This window comes from Paramormyrops kingsleyae, chromosome 25 (assembly GCF_048594095.1).
Source record: "Paramormyrops kingsleyae isolate MSU_618 chromosome 25, PKINGS_0.4, whole genome shotgun sequence".
NCBI classification, from domain to species: Eukaryota; Metazoa; Chordata; class Actinopteri; order Osteoglossiformes; family Mormyridae; genus Paramormyrops; species Paramormyrops kingsleyae.
The window spans coordinates 3,042,912-3,055,508 of record NC_132821.1 but is presented as its reverse complement, the minus strand read 5'-3'; positions in this window follow the sequence as shown (position 1 = coordinate 3,055,508).

Below are 12,597 nucleotides of genomic sequence, written 5' to 3'. Positions count from 1 at the left end.
TGGAAACTACATGAAATACTATTTTAAAATCAAGCAAGGCCTAAACTGAAAATCAAAACTGCTGGAGAGCCAACAGGGTCATGCAGATTGGGACTGGAGTGGTGCCGAGGTGTTGACAAGCATAGTGGATAAAAATGGCATGTATGGCAGTACCAGCAGCCATAGTTTCAGTGTGTAATATGTTAAGTTGTGGATAGGCTAAGTTGAAGTAATAGGTATCCAGTTCAGATGTGAAGACTGAGCCTGATTCAGTATCCTGAACATAGGCCGGTAAACCATTCCATAATATAGGGGCCCTGTAGCATGATGCTTTGCCACCAAATGTCACATTATTTATATGTGGAACAACAAGAAAGGATGTTGTTTGACTTTGCAAAACGTCAGGGTTTGCGGGTCTCTGGATCCTGGTTCCAGCACCCTCAGCTGCATTGTCAGACTGGGTACCCCTATGCTGGTGGTGCAGTGAAGGAGATTGATCACATCCTTGTGGGCAGACACTAGAGGTTCCTAATTTGTACTGACTGTGCAGTTGCACCGCAATGCTGAGCTCCTCGAATTTCTCTTTTGTTTACGTCCGGCGGAATCCGCATTTTACCCTCACCCCTCTAAAAGGACAGTTGCTCCTGAGCTTTGCTCGGTCGCCGGTCGGGGCCGGGAGGACATTTTCCACTTTTTTCCCCGCTCCGGCAGTAGCCTGCTTTGAGAGGGTTTTTTTTGTGGTTTTTTGGCCTCCCTAGAGCAACTTCGCTTTAGTTTAGCTAAACGTGGTTCAGCAGGAAGTTAGTCTCGGGTAAGTAATTGTTAATTTGGTTATTTAAAAAATTTAATTTAAAGGTTGTTATCGCCGACGCTGCCGGATAATTTATAATAAAGTACCGATTTAACGCAAGTGTTAATTTAGTGTTTTAGTGTACTCGGCACTTTGTTTTAACTATACGTTAATTAGATCAACTAAAAGTTTAAATACTCTATATTAATATACTGGGCTGGGAGTAAAGGACGGGGACATAGTGAGTTAGGTAATTATGGGGCCAGCTCAGTGTTGTGTTTGCAAGATGTTTGCCCTTCTGGATGCTTGCGTCCAGTCGGACTTCGTCTGCTGTCAGGGTCAGCCCCTGCTGTGGTCCTTCCGTGTCCCTTCCCCGTTTGACCAGCAGGCATTGCTGGTCATCCCGTCCTTCATGTTTGTCTTTGAGTTTCCTCTATTACCTGTCTGGTCATGTGGCTCAATGTGTTGAGCATGTGGTTGTCTGTGTACCCTTCTGTCCGGAGTACCCTTCTGTCCTATGTTTGAATCCCACCTCCTGTTTTTGTATTTTGCTTCCTAGTGTTTCATTTGAGTTTCTTTAGTTCTTGTGTCTGATTTTGTAGTTGGTTTTGGTTTTGTTCCTTGTGCCCCTGCTTGTGTCTTTACCTGTTTAATTCCCTAGTGTTGGTTTTTGTTTCCTTGGTTAGTTCTTAGTTTCCCTGTTTTTAGTTCCTTTGAGTTATTAGTTTCACCTGTGCCCTGTTTCCCTGGTCTTTGTTAATTAGTCTCACCTGTCCTGTGTTAGTCTCGTTACCCCTTTAGTATTTTAGTTCCTGCTTCTGTTTAGTTCACTAGTGGTTCATTGTAGTAGTTGTTGTTCTGTGTGATGGTTGTTGGTCGATGGTTTTGCTATTTTCAGTGTGTGATGTGTATTCGGTTTTGTGATTTAGTCTTAGTTTATTCCCTTTAGTGTTTGACCCCCCGTGGTCCTTTTGGTTTTGTGTTTGTAGTGTTTTCTGTTTTATTTAATAAACCTGTGGGGGAGGACGGAGGAAAGCGCCGTAGCTTTGACCTCCTCTGCCCGTCTGGGTGGAGGAAGCGCAGTAGCTTACCACTCCTAGGACTCAGGAAATAACGAGACAACACGCTTCTCTCTTTTACTTGCGCAAGGGTGCCCACTCACTTAGATGCAACAGACAGTATCTGCGCCTCAGTTCAGTGTCACACCGGGCAGTCCCTTGGCTTCTTTATTTATACTTGGCGGGGAGGGGTCTACTTGGGGGGTGTTTTCAAGCTGTTAAGGCTGATGAAGCTTCTTGCACACAAAGGGTTATCAGGAAACATTGCATTCTTCCGGGTGGGCCCCTTGCCACGTTGACAGAATCCCACTATCGCACCCAGGGTCATGGTTCCTGTTTCACACCCTTTGACGCACAGGGAGAACATCCTGCCTCAACGTATTTTCTAAGTTTAGGGAGCTGATAATATGTTTGCACGTACACACATAATATGATAAGGTATATACAATTTTCACTCTAACAAAACCCCTTTTTGTTCTTGGAGCCGCCAGTGGGTCATCCACCCTTTTTCAGTGTGCACTATGCCACGTTCCCGTGCCCGAGCCTCCCGCAACCATGACAGTCTGCGAGAGATGTAGGTTAGTTGACTTACTCATGGTCCAGGTTCGTGACCTAGGGGAGCGACTGGCTCTCATCCAACATAACAATGAGTTAAAGGAGAGAGTTAATACGCCTTCTAGGGAGACTGTGTGTACGTCACAAGCAGGGAGGGGGGAGAATGATGAACAGGTAGGTCGAGAGAGCTGGGTGAACGTAGGTCGTAGGCGTAGAAAAGGGCGTACACAGTTCACAGAGGCGGCATCACCTGAAGTAACGGTGTCTAACCGCTTTCAGGTGCTTCCAGCTTTAGAGCTGGAAGAGACTGGGGAGGCAGGTGGGCCCTTGGGCACCAAGGAGCCGCCTAACCCCAGTAGGAGGGAGGTTGTGGTAGTAGGGGATTCAATTATAAGAGGTGTAGATAGTTATGTGTGCACCTGGGATAGAGGGTCCCGTACGATGTCTTGCCTGCCTGCTGCCCAGGTAGGGGACCTTCCAGATCGAGTGGACAGGCTTTTGGCCCCAGCCGGGGTGGATCCAGTGGTCGTGGTGCATGTTGGCACCAATGACATAGGAAAGGGCAGAAGGGCTGTTCTGCAGGATAAATTTATAGAAGTCGCGGATAAGCTTAGAAGCAGAACATCCACGGTGGTATTCTCTGGAATACTTCCTGTGCCACGTGCAAGTCAGGCTAAGTTAGCTGAGATAAGGGGATTAAATGCGTGGCTAAAATGGTGGTGTAGGAAAGAGGGGTTCAGGTTTATGGGGCACTGGAAGACCTTCTGGAACAGGTGGGACCTGTTCAAGCCGGACAGGTTGCATCTGAACCATAGGGGAACCAGTGTATTGGGGAGGTGTATGTGCAGAATAGTTGAGGAATGTTTAAACTAGGGACTGGGGGGGCAACGAGGTCAGTTATGAATTTGTGGGGAGAGACAGAAAGCCCAAATAATAAATATTAAAAGTAGACACTGCAAAAAGCCCTCCATTAGTGGTCTGTATTTGAATGCTAGGAGTATTAGAAACAAAATTAATGACTTAGAGGCTTTAATTTCTTCAGACAATTACGACATTATAGGAATAACTGAAACATGGATGAGTGAGAATGATGGTGATGAATATAATATGGATGGTTATACGTTGTTCCGTAGAGACCGGATAGGCAAGAAGGGAGGTGGTGTTGCAGTATACGTAAAAGAACTTTCAGGCAAGGGATCTCACTGATAAAAATAAAAATTCAGAAGCTGTATGGATAAAACTTGATGCTAAAGATTCAAATGGCCTAATTGTCGGGGTTTGTTATAGAGCACCTAATGTAGCTGTAGAGGAAAGCAGAATGTTATATGATGATATCAGGATTATGAGTAATAAAAATGATGTGGTGGTTATGGGTGATTTTAATTTACCTGGGATACAGTGGGACACAGTCTCTGGCTCTTCTCTAAATGAACTTGAGATGGTGGAATTGTGGAGGATTGTTTTTTTACTCAGTTTGTTAGTACTCCTACCAGGGGAGAAGCCCTTCTTGATCTTGTTTTCTCTAATAACCAGGATAGGATTGGAAAATTAGAGGTTTTAGACCCATTGTACGGTAGTGATCATAACATGGTTAAATTCGAGGTTAATTTTGGCGTCCGAAGAGCAAAGTCGAAATTAAAAGTATACAATGTTAGGAAGGCTAACTTTAATGGTATGAGACGGAAATTAGAAACTGTAAACTGGACAGAGTTAAATAGCAAAACAGTTGAAGAGGCATGGGAATTTTTTAAAAGCACATTGTTGCAAGTGCAAGAGGACCTCATACCTGTTTCCAGCAAAACTAAATCTAGGAAACAACAACCAAGGTGGTTTACTAAGGAAATAAAGAATAAAGTCAGGAGGGAAAAGGGCTCTGTTCCACAATTGGAAAATAACTAATGATTTCAAAATTAAGCAGGAGTATCTAAGTCTACAGGCAGAGTTAAAAAATAACATTAGGCTATCCAAGAGGGATGTAGAAAGAAAAATTGCATTGGAGGCTAAGGATGACAGTAAAGGTTTCTTCCAATATTTTAACTCCAAGAGAGCTCTAAAAGCTGAAATCACTAATTTGCAGGATAGTAAGGGCCTTATAATTGATAACGAAATTGATATAGTAAATTTAGTGATTATAGTTTAATGATTATTTTTCACGGGTGTTCACAGTAGAGAACACAAGTAACTTACCACCAATTAATACGAATACAGCATCGTCTATGACCAATATATGTATAACTGAGGTTGATGTGATACTAAGCCTAGCTAAGCTCAAAATAAATAAATCGCAGGGGCCTGATGGCATCTTACCTATAGTCTTAAAAGAGATGAGGGATATTATTAGCCAACCTTTAACTTTAATATTCCAGAAATCATTATCTGCGGGTGTGGTACCATCAGATTGGAAGCATGCTAATATAACACCCATATTCAAAAAAGGGGATAGAAGTAATCCAGCAAACTATAGGCCAATCAGTTTAACTAGCATTACTGGAAAAATAATGGAAGCTATATTTCAAGTGAAAATGGTAGATTACCTAGATGCAAATAACATTATAAACCAGGGCTGTGGAGTCGGTAGATAAATGCTCCGACTCCGACGACTCAGTTTCTAAATCTTCCGACTCCGACTCCCCGACTCCGACTCCTCTGTATGTATATAGCTTGCCGAAAATCTCGACCACCGCCCCCATCCAAAGTAATGTGATGCCTCTGTCTGCTGCAGTGGCTGTCTCCTCTGTCAGCCAGCCGGAAGTTTAGTGCATTGTGTCACTCACCGGCCAGCTGATCAGCAGAACGAGCCTCTGCTGGAGACAGGTAGGGAGATCTGTGTTCTCGGCTCCTTCGGCCCCCGTCACTAGCGCATAGCAAAGGGGAGCCGACGGAGCTGAGAACACACCAGATGATTTTTCAGGCGTTTGACGCGTGATGACTCGTTGAACGGCCGAAAAATCGGCAGTGCATCTGTAAATGTATGGGGGGCTTTAGGCTAGGTTCACAGTTCCCTGTAACAGTGGAACACGACACAATGGAAAGCGGTGCCGCACCTTACCTGTGCATTACATCCCATATAGTGACGCATACAGTCAATGAAAAGCATGCTTCATGGTTACTTGACATGTTCGTTTTGTGGTAACATTATGCACTGCATGCATTGGGCTTTATTCTTACAGCAGAGAAGTAGTTCATTATGATTGTTTGTGAATTGGGACATTTCAACTTACTTTTTTAATTCCCATTTAAATTTAGTAGGAGTCTTTTTGCCGACTCCGACTCCAGGTACCCAAAATTGACTCCGACTCCGACTCCTCGACTCCAACTCGATAGCCAACATGGATTTAGGAGAGGTAGATCCTGCTTAACGAATCTACTTGAGTTCTTTGAGGAACCTACAAGTGAAATTGATCACAAAAAAGGCCTATGATGTGATTTACTTAGATTTCCAGAAGGCCTTTGATGTTGTCCCCCACAAACGGCTCTTGCTAAAGCTTAAAGCTGCAGGGATTTTAGGAACTGTGGCAGCTTGGATCGAAAACTGGCTAACTGACAGGAAGCAGCGAGTAGTTATAAGAGGCACAATGTCACAGTGGGCATCCGTTCATAGTGGGGTACCGCAGGGTTCAATTTTAGGACCACTATTGTTCCTAATTTACATTAATGATATTGACACAAATACATACAGTAAACTGGTTACATTTGCAGACGACACCAAGGTGGGCGGTGTAGCAGATACTGATCTAGCAGCAGAGAGGCTTCAACGGGATCTGGATTTAATTAGCGAATGGGCTAATACTTGCCAGATGAAATTTAACACAGATAAATGTAAGGTAATCCATGCAGGGAGCAGAAATATAAAGTACAGATATTTTATGGGTTCCACTGAAATAAATGTAGCTGAATACGAGAAAGATCTCGGTATGTATGTTGATGCTTCCATGTCCCACTCTTGCCAGTGTGGGGAAGCAATAAAAAAGGCCAACAGAATGTTGGGTTATATCTCTAGGTGTGTGGAGTTTAAGTCAAGGGAGGTGATATTACACTTATATAATTCCTTGGTAAGACCCCACCTAGAATACTGTGTGCAGGTTTGGTCACCATACCTCAAGAAGGACATTGCTGCCTTAGAAAAGGTGCAACGAAGAGCTACGAGAATGATTCCTGGTCTTAGAGGAATGTCTTATAAGGAGAGGTTAGCGGAACTGAATCTGTTCAGTCTTGAGCAAAGGAGACTAAGGGGGGATATGATTCAGGTCTATAAGATTTTAACGGGTCTGGAAGCTGTTCAGCAAAAATAACTATTTCAATTTTAGTCTAAATACTGGAACTCGTGGCCATAAGTGGAAATTAGCGGGAGAACATTTTAAAACAAATCTGAGGAAGCACTTCTTTACACAGCGTGTAGTTAGAGTATGGAATAGTTTTCCTGCTTGTGTAGCGGAAGCTAAAACCATGGGTTCCTTTAAATCAGAGCTAGATAAGATTTTAACAACTCTGAGCTATTAGTTAAGTTCTCCCCAAACGAGCTTGATGGGCCGAATGGCCTCCTCTCGTTTGTAAATAAAAAAATTAAAAAAAACTGAGTCTATGACTAAACGATGTTTAAAAGAACTTGGTAGATAATATTGTCCTTGTGACCACACTATGAAAAATATGTAATAAACCTAAATCAACAATTTTAATTAAATACTCTCCCAACTCTTTGTAGCCGCTCAACTGCACATCCTAACACTGTTGGAACATATCAAGGAACAGCAGATGCAGCTTGCTGCTGCCATTAATAATCTCGCTGCACGTATGGCGACAGACACTGCTGTGGCTGAAATGCCTCCCAATATCAGTGTGCCACTGGCCACCATGTCTGGAGTTGGAGGAGTGGCTTAAAGATTCAAGAAACTCACATGCTAAGCAAACCATGGTATTGTAACCTTTTTTAATTTAAATAATTTTAAATGTAAATAAAACTGCATCATTACTGTGCCAATATACTGCTTATATTGTATCAGATCTCTGAATATTGACTACTTTCATCGTTTACCATTAACATAGTTAATGAAAACAGCAAAACCGAATAATAAATTAGGTTTAACGTTCAGATAAACCCTGAATTGTTTCTATGATATGATTTGATGCACAATCAGGAGCTCCTACAGTTGGTTTTCACAGTTCGTATGTATACTTATCTTTGCATTTTTATGTGAAATATTTTTGTCTTCTCAGATTTCTGCTTTGGGTTCTACAGGCGGACAAACACTAAGTCACATGGAACATACTTTCAAGGTTTTTCTCAGATGCAGTAGCCAAAAAAAATAAACTGGAAAGGAGTTAATGGGAAGAAGTGCTTTAAAGAAATGCATACAAGATGTTTGTTGATCAGTAAGTATGGTATATACACAGAAGCTCGGTATTAGACACCTTTCCTGCAGGGCTGTTTATTTTATGGTACATAGGGCAAAGATACTACTTTTTTTTAATCAGTTTTTTTTTTTTAACTATGTGAGTTTGTGTTTCTTTTAAACATTTCAACATTGCAAGAACTCAGAAATAATTGGACAATTGGCTATGAATGTTTCTTGGGCAGCTATGTTTTATTTCAGCATTAGGTCACGCATGTCTTTGAGTTGACTGATGGTTGAGAGTTTCTATTTAGATTATACACAACAGGTAAAATATAATGCAAAAAGTCCACACACCTCTAACTCCGTCCCTGCAAACAGAAAGGCACAGCATGTAGTAATTCATCATGTGTAGTAATTCCTCAAGTTATGCCTCACGTGACCAATTTTGATCAATTAAAATTAATATTTTAATCACTGACATAGCTGTTTTTTCCTTAGCTGATCTGCATTACACCAAAGCTTTCAAAATACAGTGTAGCAGATACTGAGAGAGATTCTTACGCCGTCCGTTGGTTTAACCTGGCATCTGACTGGAGGTGGCCGGAAAGAACGTGCAAGAGCCAAAGAGGCTTCAACTGAGGTCAAATTTAGAAGGAAGAAGCATTATGGCTGTGTGTGTTTTTTAGCTTTGAAGATTTTTGCACTTGGTTCAATTTTAAAAATGTGACTTGGGTTGTCTTGGTTAGTCTGAGGCTTGACTCGTGTTCACAACATAGTATGTGGAATCGTATTTTCTGAGCAATAGCTGCTAACCTCCAAAAGGAAAAGGACATTTAGCATTTAATGTCATACCCTGCTACAATAACAGTGCACCCTGAGTGCAGCTGCAGCACATTTGTATGGCAAGATATAATGTTACAGTATAACCATACAAAATACATTTCCTAAACGGCTGTCTGTAGCTGGGTCATGCAGCTCCTTGATGACGCTGAGCGAAACTTACACAAAGCCTACAGTAAATTGTATTCTGGACCTGCAAAATGCACCGTCATCTTGGGCCCGGGTGTCAAAGCAACACCAGTGCCATGGTTAATGCGCTAGATTTATGTTTCAGTGAGAGGAAGTGCCATGTGAATGCAGTGCAGGACTCAAGTGTGGCTGCCTGAATTAGCTCACAGGTGTCACATTATTTAATGCAACATTATAGAGGTAAAGTTTACATAACATTAAAAAGCATGTTCATAAGACATGCTCAATACATTAAGAACTATAAAAATAAGATTTTTTAAGACTTAAGCACCCGCATAAACCCTTTTAGAAACAGGAGTTGGACAACATAAAATAACTATTACCTCATTCTCCTGAAATGATTGAACGTCGGTTAATCGCCCACCTTTCCCTCATGTCACCTACAAATCAAATTTGATTAAAACTTCAGATTATTTTAGTTTCATATCCTTCATACTTTTTTGCCAGTATGGATGTGAAATGTCTTACATTGTCCCCAAAGAGGTCTAAAAAGATTTTAGTCTTAAATTTAACTTTTTGAAACTTAAAGAAGCCCTGAAATTTATGTTTGTTTCTTGGTCTTTTTGTTTGCAGATGCCTCTTGGGAATTAAACAGCATGTTGGGAAGCAAAATGTTTATGAAGTTTGTGTATAATTTTTCATTGAATTCACATTTAGTATTAACCAATTTCTAAATTTACAGTTAGTGAATTTTTGTACGTTAAAAAATAATGTAGTCATAAATATACAATCAGTACTTGTGATTGTAAAACTGATGTAATTTTACATAAAGTTTTCTTTTTTTTTGTCCTCTGTGTCCTGCAGCCGGGACAGCGGACCCGTCGTCCTGTGGGGAGCCACTCAGTCTCCGGGAACAGAGCATGAGAGGGGTCCTACAGAATCCTACACGCTGTTCTTAGAGTTTGCTGCTCACTCAGGGATGAAACTGCTCTGACTGGGAGTCTGATTATCATAGAGCAGACTTTCACTGTGCTGTAGGCTGGTGGAGTGATACCAGTAAGCGATGGAAAAACAGCAGGCAATGGAAAAACATATGCGAGAGATGCCTTCCAGACATTGAAGGTTTTATTGGATTTCACATAATTTTCTGGAAGAAAAAGGCCGCTCACATTTCTTTTCCCGGTTTCTGCTCCTCAGTCTGGCAGCATCCCCTCCTCCGCCATCACAATTTCCTCCTGCTGCTCCCGTCTCAGCGCTAATCTATAAAAACATTTCCATTTCAGTTTCATTTATCATTTTTGATAGCTATCCAAACCAGCTGACATAATTTACTAGGACACAGAATTACCTTGATTTCGGCTTGCCCAAATATTTCTACTCAGGATTAGTTTGATTATGTCATTCTTCATTTAATGGGCATGTGTCAGTGTCTTGTTTCCTCATGAGTACCTTGCCCAATAAATTACTCACCCAAAAGCTACTGCTAAGCCGCAGCAGCCAGCCAGACCCAAAGCAATCACTGCGGCAACAAATGCAAGAAGCAGGTCTTTGGGAAGTTCAGGAGGGAGGCTGCCGCTGTCGTCGGGAGGAAGCGTGGGAGGCGTGGGCACAGGTGTGGTGGGGGCTGAAGGTTTGACTGAGAAGAAACAGAGGGGACACTACTGTTGGACAATCACTGCTTTAAAACTGGGCCACTCTGGGCCCTGCTAGGCGGATTAGGGGGTTCGGTCTGGGCTGGGCGGGGTGTCTGCCGCTCCCCGGTCGCCGCGGGTCCGCTCCCGGGTGGGGGGGGGGCTCTTTGTATGGGCCCCCCTTGGATCATCCTGCAGTGTTGGGGGGGAGGCGTGCCGGGTCGCTGCGGTGGGCGGAGGCCCGTCCTGCCGGGGGACGGGCTGGGGGGGCTGGGGCTCCCCCGGTGTGTGGGGGGCCGTCCGCCGGGGGGTGGGGGGGTGGTCCCGGTTGGTGGGGCCCTTAGGCCCTGGACCCGCCTGCCTCGGTGGGGGGGTTGCGGGTGGGGCTGGGGGGCTCGCCGCCCGTCCTCCCTCTGCGGGCCTCCCAGTGCGGGGGTTGGCGCCCCCTTAGTCCCTCGCGAGCTCCCTCTCGGGTTGGGCGGGTGGTTGTCTCTGGGATGCGTGGCTGTGGGCCCTTGTGCCGGGGGGGCGGCGGGGTGGCCTCGGTTGCCTGGTTCTCCTGCCTTCGCCTTGGGCCTGGGGGGGGGGGGGTGCTGTCGCCTCCCCTGACGGCATTAAATGCCAGCACATCCAATGACAAATCAGGTCACACCTACACTTGCACATGCATACGAGAATGGTTGAGCGATCAATATCATTATTATTATGACTTTTTAGGGTATGTTATAGATTTAGGAATTGAAATATACATGTATAAGGGTACGATCACGTGTGTGTATGCTACATATATATAATACCGATTTGTATTAATTATTATTAGTATCACTGATGTTGTTATAATTCTTGTTGTTTGATGAGTGTTATGTTTCTTATGCTTGTTTGTATTCTGTATTCCCCTATACTTCATTTTTTCCCATCCCACCTACATTATTAGTGTTATTATTTCTGTATACCTTTTTTTTTTTTTTTTTTCTCTCTCCCCATGTTGATTGAAGTCTGTTATTGTGACGCTTGTTGTTTCTGTATCCCCCCCTGTTTTTCTCCTTTTCCACGGTACTGGTGAGTTCGGAGCGGCCACACTGTTTGCTCATGAATGTAATGTAAAATAAAGTTGTCCTCCGAAGAGGGGGGGTGGTGGTGGGCAATAAAAAAAAAAATAAAAAAAAAATAAAATAAAAAAAAATTAAAACTGGGCCAGATGCAGTTTCAATGTAAACAGGATGGAAACCTCACCAGTCAGCCGGTATTTCAAGGTGGTCAAAACCTTCTTGTTGCTGTCCAGTACAATCCTTGCTCATCCAAGTTTATGTGATTCAGCACCATACTTGATGAAGAGCTGGCTGAGAACTGGTACAGCTTGTCTCCCTCCACCAAGTTGTGCCAAGGAAAAGAGCAGTCCAGGACTTTTGCAGCCTTTAAGGCTTCAATATAATACTCTGAGGGGAAAAAAAAATCTGGTCACTATTGACAGTCACAATCAAGACTACAGCTGATAAGTGTCACACCCACCCGGTCACACCCACTTCTGACATCAGCAACAACAGCCGGTCCTGCCCACGAATGATGGGACTCCCTATTTGAGCCCCGCACCGGCAACAGGTCGGTGCGAGGTATTGTTGGCATGCCACTACTGAGCATCTAACTCTGTCTTTCCCGCAGTTACGTTACGTCTCTCTGGTCCTCCCTTAGTTACCCACACCTCCTGCCTGCCCTCCTTCCCGTCCGCCCTCCCCATGACTCCCCTCTTGGATCTCTCCCCTTCGTGTGTCTGCATCCTCGGACAGACTCCCTGGCTCTTCGACCCATGGAATCCCTCTCGACTACGGCATCTGGACATGTTTTGGCTTCAGGCGATACCTACCGACGGACTCCCAGAAAGACCTTGCTATGACCTCTGACCTCTCTTTGTCTCATCCCAAATAAACTTGGTAGCTCGGAATATTCTGTCCTGGTCTTGTGCTCCAGTACAATAAGTTCGCAATATTTTTGAATTTATAATTAAGAATTGCATTACTTGTAATTTGATAAATACAAACTACTTTTAAAAATGTATAATTCAAACATGTGATAAGCATGAACAATTTTTAAATAAAATAATCTTTATAATTTATCAGTACAAGTGATAACTACGAACCATTTTTAAATGAGCTAATAATCTAAATTATAAAATCAAGAAGGAGCAGCTGCTGTGAAGCAGTAATGTGTGCTTCAGAGTGGATCTGTGACGTAATTTCCGGACCAACAGTGGACTTCCTCCCTGTCAATGGATGTATCATAGAAGA